Below are 19,373 nucleotides of genomic sequence, written 5' to 3' on the forward strand. Positions count from 1 at the left end.
GAGCAATTCCGTCAGCGGAAGGCGGTTCGGCCGGCGATTCGGTGGGACCAGAAGGATATTGCTCTCTGGTTACGGGTTACGGCTCCGGTTAGGCAGCCCTTTCCCGGGAGCGCCGGCCAGGGAGGCCAGTCTAGTCAGGTTGGACAAAGCGGCGGGGGAAAGGCGGGGTTTTGCTGGCAATTTAATGAAGGTCAGTGCAAGTTCGGGGCCACGTGCAAGTTCAAGCACGTGTGTTCCGAGTGTAATGGTGCAGCACACGGGGCGGCAAAATGTCTGCGAAAAAAGAGGTCAGGTAACCAGCACGCGGCTGGTCAAGGGGGTGTCGCCGGTGAGGGTGGAAAAGATGGCCCCTTATCTAAATGAGTATCCGGATAGGGCGGCGGCTAAGTTGCTTTATGAAGGGTTTCGTGTTGGTTTTGTTATTCCCCCGCCTCCTTATGAGGTTCCGGTTACGCGGAGGAATTTAAAATCGGCTTACTTGCATGCAAAAGTCGTGTCGGAAAAGTTGTTAAAAAGAAGTTTCGTTGGGCCGCATGTCGGGGCCGTTTGTTGAGTCGCCGGTAAAGATTTAGTTGTGTCCCCGTTGGGTATTGTCCCTAAACGCGAGCCCGAAAAATTTCGTTTGATTCAACATTTATCGTATCCCAAGGGTTCGTCGGTAAATGACGGGATTGATCACGAGTTGTGCTCCGTAGTTTATACCTCATTCGATAAGGCGGTGGGGTTAGTGCGGGCTGCGGGTCATGGGGCGCTGCTAGCAAAAACTGACATCGAGGCGGCGTTCAGGTTGTTGCCGGTTCATCCAGAAAGCCAACGGCTGTTGTGTTGTTTTTGGAATGGGGCCTTTTACGTGGATCGGTGCCTTCCGATGGGGTGTTCCCTTTCTTGCGCATACTTCGAGGCGTTGAGTAGCTTCGTGGAGTGGGTAACGAGGGGAGTATCCGGGGTCGACTCGTTGATCCATTACTTAGATGATTTGTTATGCGTTGGCCCGGGGGGTTCGCCGGTTTGCGGTAATTTGCTTCATGCTCTACAGAAGGTGGCGAGGGATTTTGGGATTCCTTTGGCGCCGGGAAAAACGGAGGGCCCGGTAGCGACGATTTGTTTTTTGGGAATCGAAATAGACTCGGTGGCAATGGAGTGTCGTCTCCCGGCGGATAAATTGGGTGCTTGGAGGCTGGAGGTTCGACGGGCTTGTAGAATGAAGAAAATGACGCTGAGGGAGCTTCAGTCGCTGCTGGGGAAGTTGAATTTCGCCTGCCGGATTATGCCGATGGGGAGGGTGTTTGGTAGGAGGTTGGCGGCGGCAACGGCGGGAGTGCGTGCGCCGCATCATTTTGTGCGGCTCAAGGAGGAGCACCGTGCTGATCTTCAGGTTTGGGATGACTTCTGGGGCCAGTACAATGGTCGCTCGCTATGGATGGCCCCAGCGCAGGATACGAGTGATTTGAATATTTTCACGGATGCGGCTGGGGCGGGTGGTTTTGGAGCTGACGGGGGAGGTCCGTGGTGCGCAGGTCAATGGCCGGCTAGCTGGGTGTCCAGTGGACTCACGCGGAATCTGGCCCTGCTCGAGCTGTTTCCCATCGTGGTGGCGGCTACCATTTGGGGGGACAGGCTCAGGGATAAGAAGGTCCGTTTTTACTGCGACAACATGGGGGTGGTGCTTGCCATTAATAACATCACGGCGTCCTCTCCTCCGGTAGTTCAATTGTTGCGACATTTAGTGTTGGTATGTTTGTCGTTGAACGCGTGGGTGGTGGCGGTGCATGTCCCGGGTGTACGGAATTGTATCGCTGATGCTCTTTCTCGCTCGTAGTGGGACCGGTTTCGGCAATTGGCACCGGGAGCGGAACGTCTCGGTTTGGCTTGTCCGGAGCATCTTTGGGATCTGGTCTCGGTCCCGTAGAACAATTGGTACAAAGGTCTTTGGCGCGCACGACGTGGAGTGCTTATGCTGCTTGTTGGAGGCAGTGGGAGGAGTGGGTAGGAGAGTTGGGTGACGTCAATACGGATAGAGACAGGTTGGTGGCACTTTTGTACTGGTTAGGGGACGCCTGGGAGGCGGGGTTTTTCAGTGGCGAAGGTGAACCGGTTCATATCTGCGGTGGCGTTTGGGTTTAAGTTGCGGGGCTTTCAGGATGTATCGAAGGAATTTCTGGTATCGCAGGCTTTGAAGGGGTTGCGCCCCGGGGTCGGTTATGTGCCCAGTAGAGTGCATGCGGGGTTTTACGCCAAACAGGGGGTCTCCAGATTTGCCTTTGTTACGTCATGTGGACGGGTCGTTTTTGTCCAGGTTTCAGTTTGGAGCTGTATTTAAAAAATGTTTGACGGCGGTTGGTGTCGCGGCAGGCTCATATTCATCTCATTCCTTCAGGATTGGCGTAGCAACAGAAGCGGGGCGCTGGGGGTTGGATGATGAGGGGGTGAGGCGTATTGGTCGTTGGGAGTCCAACAGGGTTAAGTCCTATGTCCGCCCCCATATGTTATGAATTTTGCTGTTAACGCTTTACAAATGTTATATGGTGGTGCCTAATTGTTTTTTCCGTTTCAGATTCGCCTCGGTGTTTGGTGTGGTTGATGGGTCATTCTTACGTGCACTGGGGGGCTTTGAGGGCGGACGTCCGCCCGAATGGTCGCCAGTTGCGCATTCCGCGACAGGATGCGGTTGTGCATTGGCTGGGTTTTAGAGGTATGTCGTGGAGCAGGGTGTTGGCGGAATTCCAGACATATGCTCGGCTTGATAGGGTTCCGGAGGTCTTAGTGTTGCACGTGGGTGGGAATGACTTAGGAGTCCGCCCCTTTCGTGAGTTGGTGCGGGATATCAAACATGATATGTTGTGTTTGTGGGTATCTTATCCCAAGTTGGTGATAGAGTGGTCGGACATAGTCCCAAGAAAGCATTGGCGGTTAGCTAGATCTGTGGAGAGAGTCAATAAGGCTCGCATTAAAGTTAATCGGGCGGTGTCCCGTTTTGTGGCAAAAAACGGGGGCATTTGCGTGAGGCATAGGGATTTGGAGTCAGGAGTGGGGAATTTCTGGAGGAGTGACGGGGTTCATCTGACCGAGGTTGGCATTGATCTTTGGAGCTTGGCGATTGCAGAAGGCATAGAAAGGGCGGTGGTGGTGTGGAGGAACTCACAGGCTTAAGGTGGTCAAGGCCTGTTTCGCTGTGGCGGGGGGAGTCCTTGAGGCCAGTCAGTACAAAATGGTGGGGGGGTCGCATCGGGGGTATGCGTCCCCCAAAAAAGGTACATGGTTGAAGACTTCATCGGGTGGTATCCCTTTGAAGTGGTCTTCTGGTAGAAGGTATATCACTTGAAGGCTTCATCGGGTGTTATCCCTTTGAAGTGGACTTCTAGTGGTCGGTATATCACTTGAGGGCTTCATCGGGTGTTATCCCCTTGAAGTGGACTTCTAGTGGTCGGTATATCACTTGAGGGCTTCATCGGGTGTTATCCCCTTGAAGTGGACTTCTAGTGGTTGGAGCCATCTGCAGAGGTGAACGGTGCTTCCGAGCTGGTTTACGGCTGGAGGTAATTGGTGGTTTGCAGATGGCTAATTCGGTGTGTTCTTTAAAAAGGACTATCTGAGGGGGCTTCAAGGACTTCCTCTGCTCGGGTTAATGTTATGACCCATGTTGGGTCATGTGAATTATTAGGAGGAATTCTCTGGTGGATTCCTAACTAGTTATCCGAATGTTTCGGATTTAAATTGTTTTTATAAAACTGTGAAATTAATAAACGGCTGCTGTGGCCATTTCACATCCAACCTCGGTGTCATGTGTCTTTACTAAAGTGGGGGTGGGGGGATAGTATGGTATAAGGTTAACACACGACTCTACTTAGGCAGGTCAAGTCCAGTGCTGCCTGCTGAGCAGCACTGACCAACACTGCCTGGGCCCAGGCTTTTATCTCTGAGGCCCCATTATGATGTCAGAAAGCTGGCTCTGGCTCCTGAGGTCTCCACTATGACACGTGCAAAGTTCCGTCTGAACTTTATATAAGACGGTGCGGCTCAGTCAGTCACTCAGTGTTGCCTGAGAGGGCAACACTGCAACAGCCGGCCCCCAGGCTGTCTTTTTTTTGCACAGCTAGTTGCCTCCAGGAGGCCACAAGAGGGAGACAAGGGATTGCAAAATGGAAAATAGGCATCCACCAACTTTACAGACAACTTGTTCTCCTTGCTCCTACAACCTCCATCCTTGCACAGTTTGTTATTCTTCCAGGTAACATAGTAACAAATCCAAATTGCTGCTCTCTTTGTAGGCAAGCAAGGGTTTGTTGCAACTGCAATTCTTACTTCTTCTTGAAATGTAGGGACCACAGTACATTCCATCACATCCATCTAGTGTACACAGGTAGGTCCATTGTGACGGGCGGGCGGGCGGGCTGGCTGCTTTAATGGCTGTTTGCTGTTCCCCTACTCCACTCCACTATTTGACTATGGTGCTGCATCAATCAGTGGCTGGCTCAGGTGCAGCTCTTTAACCTACCTAGGAGGGAGGGCGGAGAGAAGACAAGGAAGGTGAATGAGCTGTTCCAATGTGAAATGCCGGAAACACAGAAACACAGACGACACAAAACAAGAGGTGGCAATGTATTAATTAATTGCATTTAATAAATTAGCTCATTATCACACATGACTGTACAAATGCATTGTCCAACAGGTGTTGAAATAATGGGATTAAAAGGGGAGATCTCATCCGAAAGACAAAAACAATGGCAAACACAAAAAGCACTTTTGGAATCTGATTTTAGTAAACACATAAGGAAAGGGTGCACCGGTCCTGGAAATCCTGCAATACCAGGTCAATGCGTGGAGTGGACAGAGCAAGCTCTATTTCCATCTCCCTGTTCTAAAAATCCATTTAATATATGGTCCCCAGATAGGGGACGTATCAGATATTAAACTGATAAGAACAGATACTACACTTGATCTTAGCCAAAAGGCCGAGAAGCGATAACCCGAACGGGCCGCGCGTTGACCGAGCCTGCCCAATACTGCTGTTCACCCCTTGCAGCGATTCAGCCTACTCCTAGGCAATTCCATGGGGCCCTGCAGGCTCACACACACTCACAGCTACTAAGCGGGAGGTGAATAAAGGCCGGAGAGGAAGCAAGACAGGATTTGCTTCTTTTGCTTGCACCACAATGCAGTGCTGAAAGAGGAGGAATCGACATAAAAACGCCTTCCTGGCAACGCCCAAATGCCCTCCTGCCGTGCAAACACTGGCAGCAGGAGCAGCAGCAGCAGCAGCAGCAGCAGCAGCAGCTGAGCAGCACTGACCAACACTGCCTGGGCCCAGGCTTTTATCTCTGAGGCCCCATTATGATGTCAGAAAGCTGGCTCTGGCTCCTGAGGTCTCCACTATGACACGTGCAAAGTTCCGTCTGAACTTTATATAAGACGGTGCGGCTCAGTCAGTCACTCAGTGTTGCCTGAGAGGGCAACACTGCAACAGCCGGCCCCCAGGCTGTCTTTTTTTTGCACAGCTAGTTGCCTCCAGGAGGCCACAAGAGGGAGACAAGGGACTGCAAAATGGAAAATAGGCATCCACCAACTTTACAGACAACTTGTTCTCCTTGCTCCTACAACCTCCATCCTTGCACAGTTTGTTATTCTTCCAGGTAACATAGTAACAAATCCAAATTGCTGCTCTCTTTGTAGGCAAGCAAGGGTTTGTTGCAACTGCAATTCTTACTTCTTCTTGAAATGTAGGGACCACAGTACATTCCATCACATCCATCTAGTGTACACAGGTAGGTCCATTGTGACGGGCGGGCGGGCGGGCGGGCTGGCTGCTTTAATGGCTGTTTGCTGTTCCCCTACTCCACTCCACTATTTGACTATGGTGCTGCATCAATCAGTGGCTGGCTCAGGTGCAGCTCTTTAACCTACCTAGGAGGGAGGGCGGAGAGAAGACAAGGAAGGTGAATGAGCTGTTCCAATGTGAAATGCCGGAAACACAGAAACACAGACGACACAAAACAAGAGGTGGCAATGTATTAATTAATTGCATTTACTAAATTAGCTCATTATCACACATGACTGTACAAATGCATTGTCCAACAGGTGTTGAAATAATGGGATTAAAAGGGGAGATCCCATCCGAAAGACAAAAACAATGGCAAACACAAAAAGCACTTTTGGAATCTGATTTTAGTAAACACATAAGGAAAGGGTGCACCGGTCCTGGAAATACTGCAATACCAGGTCAATGCGTGGAGTGGACAGAGCAAGCTCTATTTCCATCTCCCTGTTCTAAAAATCCATTTAATATATGGTCCCCAGATAGGGGACGTATCAGATATTAAACTGATAAGAACAGATACTACACTTGATCTTAGCCAAAAGGCCGAGAAGCGATAACCCGAACGTGCCGCGCGTTTTGCTTCTTTTGCTTGCACCACAATGCAGTGCTGAAAGAGGAGGAATCGACATAAAAACGCCTTCCTGGCAACGCCCAAATGCCCTCCTGCCGTGCAAACACTGGCAGCAGCAGCAGCAGCAGCAGCAGTAAGTGCATGCCCACTGCCACCCCTTCTCCTTTCACACCTTGTATCAGCTTTAATCCAGTCCAGTGCTGCCTGCTGAGCAGCACTGACCAACACTGCCTGGGCCCAGGCTTTTATCTCTGAGGCCCCATTATGATGTCAGAAAGCTGGCTCTGGCTCCTGAGGTCTCCACTATGACACGTGCAAAGTTCCGTCTGAACTTTATATAAGACGGTGCGGCTCAGTCAGTCACTCAGTGTTGCCTGAGAGGGCAACACTGCAACAGCCGGCCCCCAGGCTGTCTTTTTTTTGCTCAGCTAGTTGCCTCCAGGAGGCCACAAGAGGGAGACAAGGGACTGCAAAATGGAAAATAGGCATCCACCAACTTTACAGACAACTTGTTCTCCTTGCTCCTACAACCTCCATCCTTGCACAGTTTGTTATTCTTCCAGGTAACATAGTAACAAATCCAAATTGCTGCTCTCTTTGTAGGCAAGCAAGGGTTTGTTGCAACTGCAATTCTTACTTCTTCTTGAAATGTAGGGACCACAGTACATTCCATCACATCCATCTAGTGTACACAGGTAGGTCCATTGTGACGGGCGGGCGGGCGGGCGGGCTGGCTGGCTGCTTTAATGGCTGTTTGCTGTTCCCCTACTCCACTCCACTATTTGACTATGGTGCTGCATCAATCAGTGGCTGGCTCAGGTGCAGCTCTTTAACCTACCTAGGAGGGAGGGCGGAGAGAAGACAAGGAAGGTGAATGAGCTGTTCCAATGTGAAATGCCGGAAACACAGAAACACAGACGACACAAAACAAGAGGTGGCAATGTATTAATTAATTGCATTTAATAAATTAGCTCATTATCACACATGACTGTACAAATGCATTGTCCAACAGGTGTTGAAATAATGGGATTAAAAGGGGAGATCCCATCCGAAAGACAAAAACAATGGCAAACACAAAAAGCACTTTTGGAATCTGATTTTAGTAAACACATAAGGAAAGGGTGCACCGGTCCTGGAAATACTGCAATACCAGGTCAATGCGTGGAGTGGACAGAGCAAGCTCTATTTCCATCTCCCTGTTCTAAAAATCCATTTAATATATGGTCCCCAGATAGGGGACGTATCAGATATTAAACTGATAAGAACAGATACTACACTTGATCTTAGCCAAAAGGCCGAGAAGCGATAACCCGAACGTGCCGCGCGTTTTGCTTCTTTTGCTTGCACCACAATGCAGTGCTGAAAGAGGAGGAATCGACATAAAAACGACTTCCTGGCAACGCCCAAATGCCCTCCTGCCGTGCAAACACTGGCAGCAGCAGCAGCAGCAGTAAGTGCATGCCCACTGCCACCCCTTCTCCTTTCACACCTTGTATCAGCTTTAATCCAGTCCAGTGCTGCCTGCTGAGCAGCACTGACCAACACTGCCTGGGCCCAGGCTTTTATCTCTGAGGCCCCATTATGATGTCAGAAAGCTGGCTCTGGCTCCTGAGGTCTCCACTATGACACGTGCAAAGTTCCGTCTGAACTTTATATAAGACGGTGCGGCTCAGTCAGTCACTCAGTGTTGCCTGAGAGGGCAACACTGCAACAGCCGGCCCCCAGGCTGTCTTTTTTTTGCACAGCTAGTTGCCTCCAGGAGGCCACAAGAGGGAGACAAGGGACTGCAAAATGGAAAATAGGCATCCACCAACTTTACAGACAACTTGTTCTCCTTGCTCCTACAACCTCCATCCTTGCACAGTTTGTTATTCTTCCAGGTAACATAGTAACAAATCCAAATTGCTGCTCTCTTTGTAGGCAAGCAAGGGTTTGTTGCAACTGCAATTCTTACTTCTTCTTGAAATGTAGGGACCACAGTACATTCCATCACATCCATCTAGTGTACACAGGTAGGTCCATTGTGACGGGCGGGCGGGCGGGCGGGCGGGCGGGCTGGCTGGCTGCTTTAATGGCTGTTTGCTGTTCCCCTACTCCACTCCACTATTTGACTATGGTGCTGCATCAATCAGTGGCTGGCTCAGGTGCAGCTCTTTAACCTACCTAGGAGGGAGGGCGGAGAGAAGACAAGGAAGGTGAATGAGCTGTTCCAATGTGAAATGCCGGAAACACAGAAACACAGACGACACAAAACAAGAGGTGGCAATGTATTAATTAATTGCATTTAATAAATTAGCTCATTATCACACATGACTGTACAAATGCATTGTCCAACAGGTGTTGAAATAATGGGATTAAAAGGGGAGATCCCATCCGAAAGACAAAAACAATGGCAAACACAAAAAGCACTTTTGGAATCTGATTTTAGTAAACACATAAGGAAAGGGTGCACCGGTCCTGGAAATACTGCAATACCAGGTCAATGCGTGGAGTGGACAGAGCAAGCTCTATTTCCATCTCCCTGTTCTAAAAATCCATTTAATATATGGTCCCCAGATAGGGGACGTATCAGATATTAAACTGATAAGAACAGATACTACACTTGATCTTAGCCAAAAGGCCGAGAAGCGATAACCCGAACGGGCCGCGCGTTGACCGAGCCTGCCCAATACTGCTGTTCACCCCTTGCAGCGATTCAGCCTACTCCTAGGCAATTCCATGGGGCCCTGCAGGCTCACACACACTCACAGCTACTAAGCGGGAGGAGAATAAAGGCCGGAGAGGAAGCAAGACAGGATTTGCTTCTTTTGCTTGCACCACAATGCAGTGCTGAAAGAGGAGGAATCGACATAAAAACGCCTTCCTGGCAACGCCCAAATGCCCTCCTGCCGTGCAAACACTGGCAGCAGCAGCAGCAGCAGTAAGTGCATGCCCACTGCCACCCCTTCTCCTTTCACACCTTGTATCATCTTTAATCCAGAAGAGGCTGGACGCAGCCTGCAGGGATTAAGGGAAGCCGACATGACCGTCCTAGTAGGGAAAGGGTTAATTAGGTGAGGGAGAGTTGGAGGGGGGACGGGGAGGAGTTAAGGGGGACGGGGGGCAGTTACTGAGCTTCCCGCTGTTTCTCGGCATTGAGCCGGAAGCAGCGGGAGGAGTAACACAGAAATAGTAAGCTCCCCGTTGCCCGTGCTTCTCAGGATGGCAGAGGCTTTAATGTTAGAGCGGCTGCGGGCCGCTGCTGTGCACCACGGTCCCGGATGGCTAGAGGAGACCGTGGCTGCAATAACTAAGATCCCGGACGCCGTTTCGCCACGTCGGGCCCGGCGTTCGGGGTCTGTTGCACAGGACAGGCTCCCCTCCCCCGGCCCCCTTACAAGCATGGTTATGGCGGCGGGGGGGGAGTCGGCAACAACCGCTCCTGCGCAGAGCAGGCAGAGAGCGTTGCCGGGGGTGACGGCGACGCAGGCCGGGTCGACCCGTCCCTCTCGGCGGTCCCGACCTCCAGAGCGCCTCAGTCCGGAGGCAGTCCCGCGGACACGGCGTCGCAGAGGGAGCCCGATCCCGGACGCTGCAGGCCAGGCATCTGGGAGGACCGCCCCTTCTCAGGCCCTGCGTCCTGGCAGGAATCCCAGGCCGCGACGGGGTCCGGCGGTAAGCAGGGAGTCGCAGGCTGGGCTCCCTGTCACCCCTCCCCCATCAGATGGAAGATTTGGAGGACAAGGTACGGCCGCCCCGCCTGGTGATGTTCCGGCCAGGGGGCAGGCTTCGTCAGGATCGTCTAGACGGACGCCTAGATCTGCAGCGACGTCGAGGCAACAGGTCCGGTCGGAAGTCTGGGTCCCGGCGGTCGGGCGGCAGGTTGCCGGCCCATCGGTCAGCGCGTCCTCATCCCCGTTCCACAGATGTCGTTGGGATGGACAGTCGTCAGCGAGAGAAGAGCTGGAGGAAGGTGAACTGGACGTGTATCGTCGAGGTCAGGATGGTCCGGCTGACGGGAACACAGCGCCTGTGCAGCCCGGTGAGTGTATAACTCCATCTCTGTCTTATCCAGCGATTTTTATGTCGGGTGTCGGCGGGGGGGCTGCTAGTATTGCATCGGGGGCCGGTAGTGGCGCGGGCGGACGCGACGGAGCGGGTTTGGCGGACTTAGTGGGTTGCTTACGGGAGCTGGTGGGGCGCCTAGACAGGGCCGCGGCGCCGGTAGTAACGGAAGTGTCCCCTGCGGTAGTTGGGAAGGCCCCAGGGACGTGGGATCGGTACAGGCGCGTCCCGTGATGGCGGTTAGAGAGGCGGTCGCGGTGTCGGTACAGACCGAGGCACAAAAGGATGGCGATCGAGTGCGTATTGATGATCGTGTTCGGGGGGAGGTGTACGTTTGTTTTGAAGGTTCGTTGGGGGCGCATTTAAAGCAGGAGGTGCGCGAGCGGATCTGGAAGGACGAGTAGGTTGAAATTTTTTCTCTCTTGCCACTCGCTAAATTTAATTTGGATAAGAGCAAGCGGGATGAGAGTAAAAAGGACGAGGAGGAACGGCGGCGGTATAGGCTTATCCCGCAGACGTTCGTTAATTGGTCGCAGGCGTTCGCCATATTGGCTAGTGTGATAGGGGAAAAGGCGCCGGAAAATTGTTCGGCGTTGTTTTGTTATTTTGATGCCATTGGGGAGGCTCACAGGGCGTATGGGGGTCAAGCATGGCTGCGATACGATGAGCAATTCCGTCAGCGGAAGGCGGTTCGGCCGGCGATTCGGTGGGACCAGAAGGATATTGCTCTCTGGTTACGGGTTACGGCTCCGGTTAGGCAGCCCTTTCCCGGGAGCGCCGGCCAGGGAGGCCAGTCTAGTCAGGTTGGACAAAGCGGCGGGGGAAAGGCGGGGTTTTGCTGGCAATTTAATGAAGGTCAGTGCAAGTTCGGGGCCACGTGCAAGTTCAAGCACGTGTGTTCCGAGTGTAATGGTGCAGCACACGGGGCGGCAAAATGTCTGCGAAAAAAGAGGTCAGGTAACCAGCACGCGGCTGGTCAAGGGGGTGTCGCCGGTGAGGGTGGAAAAGATGGCCCCTTATCTAAATGAGTATCCGGATAGGGCGGCGGCTAAGTTGCTTTATGAAGGGTTTCGTGTTGGTTTTGTTATTCCCCCGCCTCCTTATGAGGTTCCGGTTACGCGGAGGAATTTAAAATCGGCTTACTTGCATGCAAAAGTCGTGTCGGAAAAGTTGTTAAAAAGAAGTTTCGTTGGGCCGCATGTCGGGGCCGTTTGTTGAGTCGCCGGTAAAGATTTAGTTGTGTCCCCGTTGGGTATTGTCCCTAAACGCGAGCCCGAAAAATTTCGTTTGATTCAACATTTATCGTATCCCAAGGGTTCGTCGGTAAATGACGGGATTGATCACGAGTTGTGCTCCGTAGTTTATACCTCATTCGATAAGGCGGTGGGGTTAGTGCGGGCTGCGGGTCATGGGGCGCTGCTAGCAAAAACTGACATCGAGGCGGCGTTCAGGTTGTTGCCGGTTCATCCAGAAAGCCAACGGCTGTTGTGTTGTTTTTGGAATGGGGCCTTTTACGTGGATCGGTGCCTTCCGATGGGGTGTTCCCTTTCTTGCGCATACTTCGAGGCGTTGAGTAGCTTCGTGGAGTGGGTAACGAGGGGAGTATCCGGGGTCGACTCGTTGATCCATTACTTAGATGATTTGTTATGCGTTGGCCCGGGGGGTTCGCCGGTTTGCGGTAATTTGCTTCATGCTCTACAGAAGGTGGCGAGGGATTTTGGGATTCCTTTGGCGCCGGGAAAAACGGAGGGCCCGGTAGCGACGATTTGTTTTTTGGGAATCGAAATAGACTCGGTGGCAATGGAGTGTCGTCTCCCGGCGGATAAATTGGGTGCTTGGAGGCTGGAGGTTCGACGGGCTTGTAGAATGAAGAAAATGACGCTGAGGGAGCTTCAGTCGCTGCTGGGGAAGTTGAATTTCGCCTGCCGGATTATGCCGATGGGGAGGGTGTTTGGTAGGAGGTTGGCGGCGGCAACGGCGGGAGTGCGTGCGCCGCATCATTTTGTGCGGCTCAAGGAGGAGCACCGTGCTGATCTTCAGGTTTGGGATGACTTCTGGGGCCAGTACAATGGTCGCTCGCTATGGATGGCCCCAGCGCAGGATACGAGTGATTTGAATATTTTCACGGATGCGGCTGGGGCGGGTGGTTTTGGAGCTGACGGGGGAGGTCCGTGGTGCGCAGGTCAATGGCCGGCTAGCTGGGTGTCCAGTGGACTCACGCGGAATCTGGCCCTGCTCGAGCTGTTTCCCATCGTGGTGGCGGCTACCATTTGGGGGGACAGGCTCAGGGATAAGAAGGTCCGTTTTTACTGCGACAACATGGGGGTGGTGCTTGCCATTAATAACATCACGGCGTCCTCTCCTCCGGTAGTTCAATTGTTGCGACATTTAGTGTTGGTATGTTTGTCGTTGAACGCGTGGGTGGTGGCGGTGCATGTCCCGGGTGTACGGAATTGTATCGCTGATGCTCTTTCTCGCTCGTAGTGGGACCGGTTTCGGCAATTGGCACCGGGAGCGGAACGTCTCGGTTTGGCTTGTCCGGAGCATCTTTGGGATCTGGTCTCGGTCCCGTAGAACAATTGGTACAAAGGTCTTTGGCGCGCACGACGTGGAGTGCTTATGCTGCTTGTTGGAGGCAGTGGGAGGAGTGGGTAGGAGAGTTGGGTGACGTCAATACGGATAGAGACAGGTTGGTGGCACTTTTGTACTGGTTAGGGGACGCCTGGGAGGCGGGGTTTTTCAGTGGCGAAGGTGAACCGGTTCATATCTGCGGTGGCGTTTGGGTTTAAGTTGCGGGGCTTTCAGGATGTATCGAAGGAATTTCTGGTATCGCAGGCTTTGAAGGGGTTGCGCCCCGGGGTCGGTTATGTGCCCAGTAGAGTGCATGCGGGGTTTTACGCCAAACAGGGGGTCTCCAGATTTGCCTTTGTTACGTCATGTGGACGGGTCGTTTTTGTCCAGGTTTCAGTTTGGAGCTGTATTTAAAAAATGTTTGACGGCGGTTGGTGTCGCGGCAGGCTCATATTCATCTCATTCCTTCAGGATTGGCGTAGCAACAGAAGCGGGGCGCTGGGGGTTGGATGATGAGGGGGTGAGGCGTATTGGTCGTTGGGAGTCCAACAGGGTTAAGTCCTATGTCCGCCCCCATATGTTATGAATTTTGCTGTTAACGCTTTACAAATGTTATATGGTGGTGCCTAATTGTTTTTTCCGTTTCAGATTCGCCTCGGTGTTTGGTGTGGTTGATGGGTCATTCTTACGTGCACTGGGGGGCTTTGAGGGCGGACGTCCGCCCGAATGGTCGCCAGTTGCGCATTCCGCGACAGGATGCGGTTGTGCATTGGCTGGGTTTTAGAGGTATGTCGTGGAGCAGGGTGTTGGCGGAATTCCAGACATATGCTCGGCTTGATAGGGTTCCGGAGGTCTTAGTGTTGCACGTGGGTGGGAATGACTTAGGAGTCCGCCCCTTTCGTGAGTTGGTGCGGGATATCAAACATGATATGTTGTGTTTGTGGGTATCTTATCCCAAGTTGGTGATAGTGTGGTCGGACATAGTCCCAAGAAAGCATTGGCGGTTAGCTAGATCTGTGGAGAGAGTCAATAAGGCTCGCATTAAAGTTAATCGGGCGGTGTCCCGTTTTGTGGCAAAAAACGGGGGCATTTGCGTGAGGCATAGGGATTTGGAGTCAGGAGTGGGGAATTTCTGGAGGAGTGACGGGGTTCATCTGACCGAGGTTGGCATTGATCTTTGGAGCTTGGCGATTGCAGAAGGCATAGAAAGGGCGGTGGTGGTGTGGAGGAACTCACAGGCTTAAGGTGGTCAAGGCCTGTTTCGCTGTGGCGGGGGGAGTCCTTGAGGCCAGTCAGTACAAAATGGTGGGGGGGTCGCATCGGGGGTATGCGTCCCCCAAAAAAGGTACATGGTTGAAGACTTCATCGGGTGGTATCCCTTTGAAGTGGTCTTCTGGTAGAAGGTATATCACTTGAAGGCTTCATCGGGTGTTATCCCTTTGAAGTGGACTTCTAGTGGTCGGTATATCACTTGAGGGCTTCATCGGGTGTTATCCCCTTGAAGTGGACTTCTAGTGGTCGGTATATCACTTGAGGGCTTCATCGGGTGTTATCCCCTTGAAGTGGACTTCTAGTGGTTGGAGCCATCTGCAGAGGTGAACGGTGCTTCCGAGCTGGTTTACGGCTGGAGGTAATTGGTGGTTTGCAGATGGCTAATTCGGTGTGTTCTTTAAAAAGGACTATCTGAGGGGGCTTCAAGGACTTCCTCTGCTCGGGTTAATGTTATGACCCATGTTGGGTCATGTGAATTATTAGGAGGAATTCTCTGGTGGATTCCTAACTAGTTATCCGAATGTTTCGGATTTAAATTGTTTTTATAAAACTGTGAAATTAATAAACGGCTGCTGTGGCCATTTCACATCCAACCTCGGTGTCATGTGTCTTTACTAAAGTGGGGGTGGGGGGATAGTATGGTATAAGGTTAACACACGACTCTACTTAGGCAGGTCAAGTCCAGTGCTGCCTGCTGAGCAGCACTGACCAACACTGCCTGGGCCCAGGCTTTTATCTCTGAGGCCCCATTATGATGTCAGAAAGCTGGCTCTGGCTCCTGAGGTCTCCACTATGACACGTGCAAAGTTCCGTCTGAACTTTATATAAGACGGTGCGGCTCAGTCAGTCACTCAGTGTTGCCTGAGAGGGCAACACTGCAACAGCCGGCCCCCAGGCTGTCTTTTTTTTGCACAGCTAGTTGCCTCCAGGAGGCCACAAGAGGGAGACAAGGGATTGCAAAATGGAAAATAGGCATCCACCAACTTTACAGACAACTTGTTCTCCTTGCTCCTACAACCTCCATCCTTGCACAGTTTGTTATTCTTCCAGGTAACATAGTAACAAATCCAAATTGCTGCTCTCTTTGTAGGCAAGCAAGGGTTTGTTGCAACTGCAATTCTTACTTCTTCTTGAAATGTAGGGACCACAGTACATTCCATCACATCCATCTAGTGTACACAGGTAGGTCCATTGTGACGGGCGGGCGGGCGGGCTGGCTGCTTTAATGGCTGTTTGCTGTTCCCCTACTCCACTCCACTATTTGACTATGGTGCTGCATCAATCAGTGGCTGGCTCAGGTGCAGCTCTTTAACCTACCTAGGAGGGAGGGCGGAGAGAAGACAAGGAAGGTGAATGAGCTGTTCCAATGTGAAATGCCGGAAACACAGAAACACAGACGACACAAAACAAGAGGTGGCAATGTATTAATTAATTGCATTTAATAAATTAGCTCATTATCACACATGACTGTACAAATGCATTGTCCAACAGGTGTTGAAATAATGGGATTAAAAGGGGAGATCTCATCCGAAAGACAAAAACAATGGCAAACACAAAAAGCACTTTTGGAATCTGATTTTAGTAAACACATAAGGAAAGGGTGCACCGGTCCTGGAAATCCTGCAATACCAGGTCAATGCGTGGAGTGGACAGAGCAAGCTCTATTTCCATCTCCCTGTTCTAAAAATCCATTTAATATATGGTCCCCAGATAGGGGACGTATCAGATATTAAACTGATAAGAACAGATACTACACTTGATCTTAGCCAAAAGGCCGAGAAGCGATAACCCGAACGGGCCGCGCGTTGACCGAGCCTGCCCAATACTGCTGTTCACCCCTTGCAGCGATTCAGCCTACTCCTAGGCAATTCCATGGGGCCCTGCAGGCTCACACACACTCACAGCTACTAAGCGGGAGGTGAATAAAGGCCGGAGAGGAAGCAAGACAGGATTTGCTTCTTTTGCTTGCACCACAATGCAGTGCTGAAAGAGGAGGAATCGACATAAAAACGCCTTCCTGGCAACGCCCAAATGCCCTCCTGCCGTGCAAACACTGGCAGCAGGAGCAGCAGCAGCAGCAGCAGCAGCAGCAGCAGCTGAGCAGCACTGACCAACACTGCCTGGGCCCAGGCTTTTATCTCTGAGGCCCCATTATGATGTCAGAAAGCTGGCTCTGGCTCCTGAGGTCTCCACTATGACACGTGCAAAGTTCCGTCTGAACTTTATATAAGACGGTGCGGCTCAGTCAGTCACTCAGTGTTGCCTGAGAGGGCAACACTGCAACAGCCGGCCCCCAGGCTGTCTTTTTTTTGCACAGCTAGTTGCCTCCAGGAGGCCACAAGAGGGAGACAAGGGACTGCAAAATGGAAAATAGGCATCCACCAACTTTACAGACAACTTGTTCTCCTTGCTCCTACAACCTCCATCCTTGCACAGTTTGTTATTCTTCCAGGTAACATAGTAACAAATCCAAATTGCTGCTCTCTTTGTAGGCAAGCAAGGGTTTGTTGCAACTGCAATTCTTACTTCTTCTTGAAATGTAGGGACCACAGTACATTCCATCACATCCATCTAGTGTACACAGGTAGGTCCATTGTGACGGGCGGGCGGGCGGGCGGGCTGGCTGCTTTAATGGCTGTTTGCTGTTCCCCTACTCCACTCCACTATTTGACTATGGTGCTGCATCAATCAGTGGCTGGCTCAGGTGCAGCTCTTTAACCTACCTAGGAGGGAGGGCGGAGAGAAGACAAGGAAGGTGAATGAGCTGTTCCAATGTGAAATGCCGGAAACACAGAAACACAGACGACACAAAACAAGAGGTGGCAATGTATTAATTAATTGCATTTACTAAATTAGCTCATTATCACACATGACTGTACAAATGCATTGTCCAACAGGTGTTGAAATAATGGGATTAAAAGGGGAGATCCCATCCGAAAGACAAAAACAATGGCAAACACAAAAAGCACTTTTGGAATCTGATTTTAGTAAACACATAAGGAAAGGGTGCACCGGTCCTGGAAATACTGCAATACCAGGTCAATGCGTGGAGTGGACAGAGCAAGCTCTATTTCCATCTCCCTGTTCTAAAAATCCATTTAATATATGGTCCCCAGATAGGGGACGTATCAGATATTAAACTGATAAGAACAGATACTACACTTGATCTTAGCCAAAAGGCCGAGAAGCGATAACCCGAACGTGCCGCGCGTTTTGCTTCTTTTGCTTGCACCACAATGCAGTGCTGAAAGAGGAGGAATCGACATAAAAACGCCTTCCTGGCAACGCCCAAATGCCCTCCTGCCGTGCAAACACTGGCAGCAGCAGCAGCAGCAGCAGCAGTAAGTGCATGCCCACTGCCACCCCTTCTCCTTTCACACCTTGTATCAGCTTTAATCCAGTCCAGTGCTGCCTGCTGAGCAGCACTGACCAACACTGCCTGGGCCCAGGCTTTTATCTCTGAGGCCCCATTATGATGTCAGAAAGCTGGCTCTGGCTCCTGAGGTCTCCACTATGACACGTGCAAAGTTCCGTCTGAACTTTATATAAGACGGTGCGGCTCAGTCAGTCACTCAGTGTTGCCTGAGAGGGCAACACTGCAACAGCCGGCCCCCAGGCTGTCTTTTTTTTGCTCAGCTAGTTGCCTCCAGGAGGCCACAAGAGGGAGACAAGGGACTGCAAAATGGAAAATAGGCATCCACCAACTTTACAGACAACTTGTTCTCCTTGCTCCTACAACCTCCATCCTTGCACAGTTTGTTATTCTTCCAGGTAACATAGTAACAAATCCAAATTGCTGCTCTCTTTGTAGGCAAGCAAGGGTTTGTTGCAACTGCAATTCTTACTTCTTCTTGAAATGTAGGGACCACAGTACATTCCATCACATCCATCTAGTGTACACAGGTAGGTCCATTGTGACGGGCGGGCGGGCGGGCGGGCTGGCTGGCTGCTTTAATGGCTGTTTGCTGTTCCCCTACTCCACTCCACTATTTGACTATGGTGCTGCATCAATCAGTGGCTGGCTCAGGTGCAGCTCTTTAACCTACCTAGGAGGGAGGGCGGAGAGAAGACAAGGAAGGTGAATGAGCTGTTCCAATGTGAAATGCCGGAAACACAGAAACACAGACGACACAAAACAAGAGGTGGCAATGTATTAATTAATTGCATTTAATAAATTAGCTCATTATCACACATGACTGTACAAATGCATTGTCCAACAGGTGTTGAAATAATGGGATTAAAAGGGGAGATCCCATCCGAAAGACAAAAACAATGGCAAACACAAAAAGCACTTTTGGAATCTGATTTTAGTAAACACATAAGGAAAGGGTGCACCGGTCCTGGAAATACTGCAATACCAGGTCAATGCGTGGAGTGGACAGAGCAAGCTCTATTTCCATCTCCCTGTTCTAAAAATCCATTTAATATATGGTCCCCAGATAGGGGACGTATCAGATATTAAACTGATAAGAACAGATACTACACTTGATCTTAGCCAAAAGGCCGAGAAGCGATAACCCGAACGTGCCGCGCGTTTTGCTTCTTTTGCTTGCACCACAATGCAGTGCTGAAAGAGGAGGAATCGACATAAAAACGACTTCCTGGCAACGCCCAAATGCCCTCCTGCCGTGCAAACACTGGCAGCAGCAGCAGCAGCAGTAAGTGCATGCCCACTGCCACCCCTTCTCCTTTCACACCTTGTATCAGCTTTAATCCAGTCCAGTGCTGCCTGCTGAGCAGCACTGACCAACACTGCCTGGGCCCAGGCTTTTATCTCTGAGGCCCCATTATGATGTCAGAAAGCTGGCTCTGGCTCCTGAGGTCTCCACTATGACACGTGCAAAGTTCCGTCTGAACTTTATATAAGACGGTGCGGCTCAGTCAGTCACTCAGTGTTGCCTGAGAGGGCAACACTGCAACAGCCGGCCCCCAGGCTGTCTTTTTTTTGCACAGCTAGTTGCCTCCAGGAGGCCACAAGAGGGAGACAAGGGACTGCAAAATGGAAAATAGGCATCCACCAACTTTACAGACAACTTGTTCTCCTTGCTCCTACAACCTCCATCCTTGCACAGTTTGTTATTCTTCCAGGTAACATAGTAA

At 51.3% G+C, this 19,373-nt stretch overlaps 7 non-coding genes across 7 annotated transcripts; all 7 read right to left on the reverse strand.

Moving 5' to 3' along the window:
- Window positions 1-4,773: 4,773 nt before the first annotated feature.
- Window positions 4,774-4,964, reverse strand: LOC142680852 (U2 spliceosomal RNA). Its single transcript, XR_012853265.1, has one exon. It is a non-coding gene; the product is annotated as a U2 spliceosomal RNA (small nuclear RNA).
- Window positions 4,965-6,179: 1,215 nt separating this feature from the next.
- Window positions 6,180-6,370, reverse strand: LOC142680531 (U2 spliceosomal RNA). The gene has a single exon (XR_012853002.1). It is a non-coding gene; the product is annotated as a U2 spliceosomal RNA (small nuclear RNA).
- Window positions 6,371-7,502: 1,132 nt separating this feature from the next.
- LOC142680532 (U2 spliceosomal RNA) lies at window positions 7,503-7,693 on the reverse strand. Its single transcript, XR_012853003.1, has one exon. It is a non-coding gene; the product is annotated as a U2 spliceosomal RNA (small nuclear RNA).
- Window positions 7,694-8,827: 1,134 nt separating this feature from the next.
- Window positions 8,828-9,018, reverse strand: LOC142680533 (U2 spliceosomal RNA). Its single transcript, XR_012853004.1, has one exon. It is a non-coding gene; the product is annotated as a U2 spliceosomal RNA (small nuclear RNA).
- A 6,850-nt stretch (window positions 9,019-15,868) lies between these two features.
- On the reverse strand, window positions 15,869-16,059 carry LOC142680853 (U2 spliceosomal RNA). The gene has a single exon (XR_012853266.1). It is a non-coding gene; the product is annotated as a U2 spliceosomal RNA (small nuclear RNA).
- A 1,215-nt stretch (window positions 16,060-17,274) lies between these two features.
- LOC142680534 (U2 spliceosomal RNA) lies at window positions 17,275-17,465 on the reverse strand. The gene has a single exon (XR_012853005.1). It is a non-coding gene; the product is annotated as a U2 spliceosomal RNA (small nuclear RNA).
- Window positions 17,466-18,597: 1,132 nt separating this feature from the next.
- Window positions 18,598-18,788, reverse strand: LOC142680535 (U2 spliceosomal RNA). The gene has a single exon (XR_012853006.1). It is a non-coding gene; the product is annotated as a U2 spliceosomal RNA (small nuclear RNA).
- Between the last annotated feature and the right edge of the window lie 585 nt (window positions 18,789-19,373).

This window comes from Rhinoderma darwinii (genome assembly GCF_050947455.1).
Source record: "Rhinoderma darwinii isolate aRhiDar2 chromosome 2 unlocalized genomic scaffold, aRhiDar2.hap1 SUPER_2_unloc_56, whole genome shotgun sequence".
Taxonomy (NCBI): domain Eukaryota; kingdom Metazoa; phylum Chordata; class Amphibia; order Anura; family Rhinodermatidae; genus Rhinoderma; species Rhinoderma darwinii.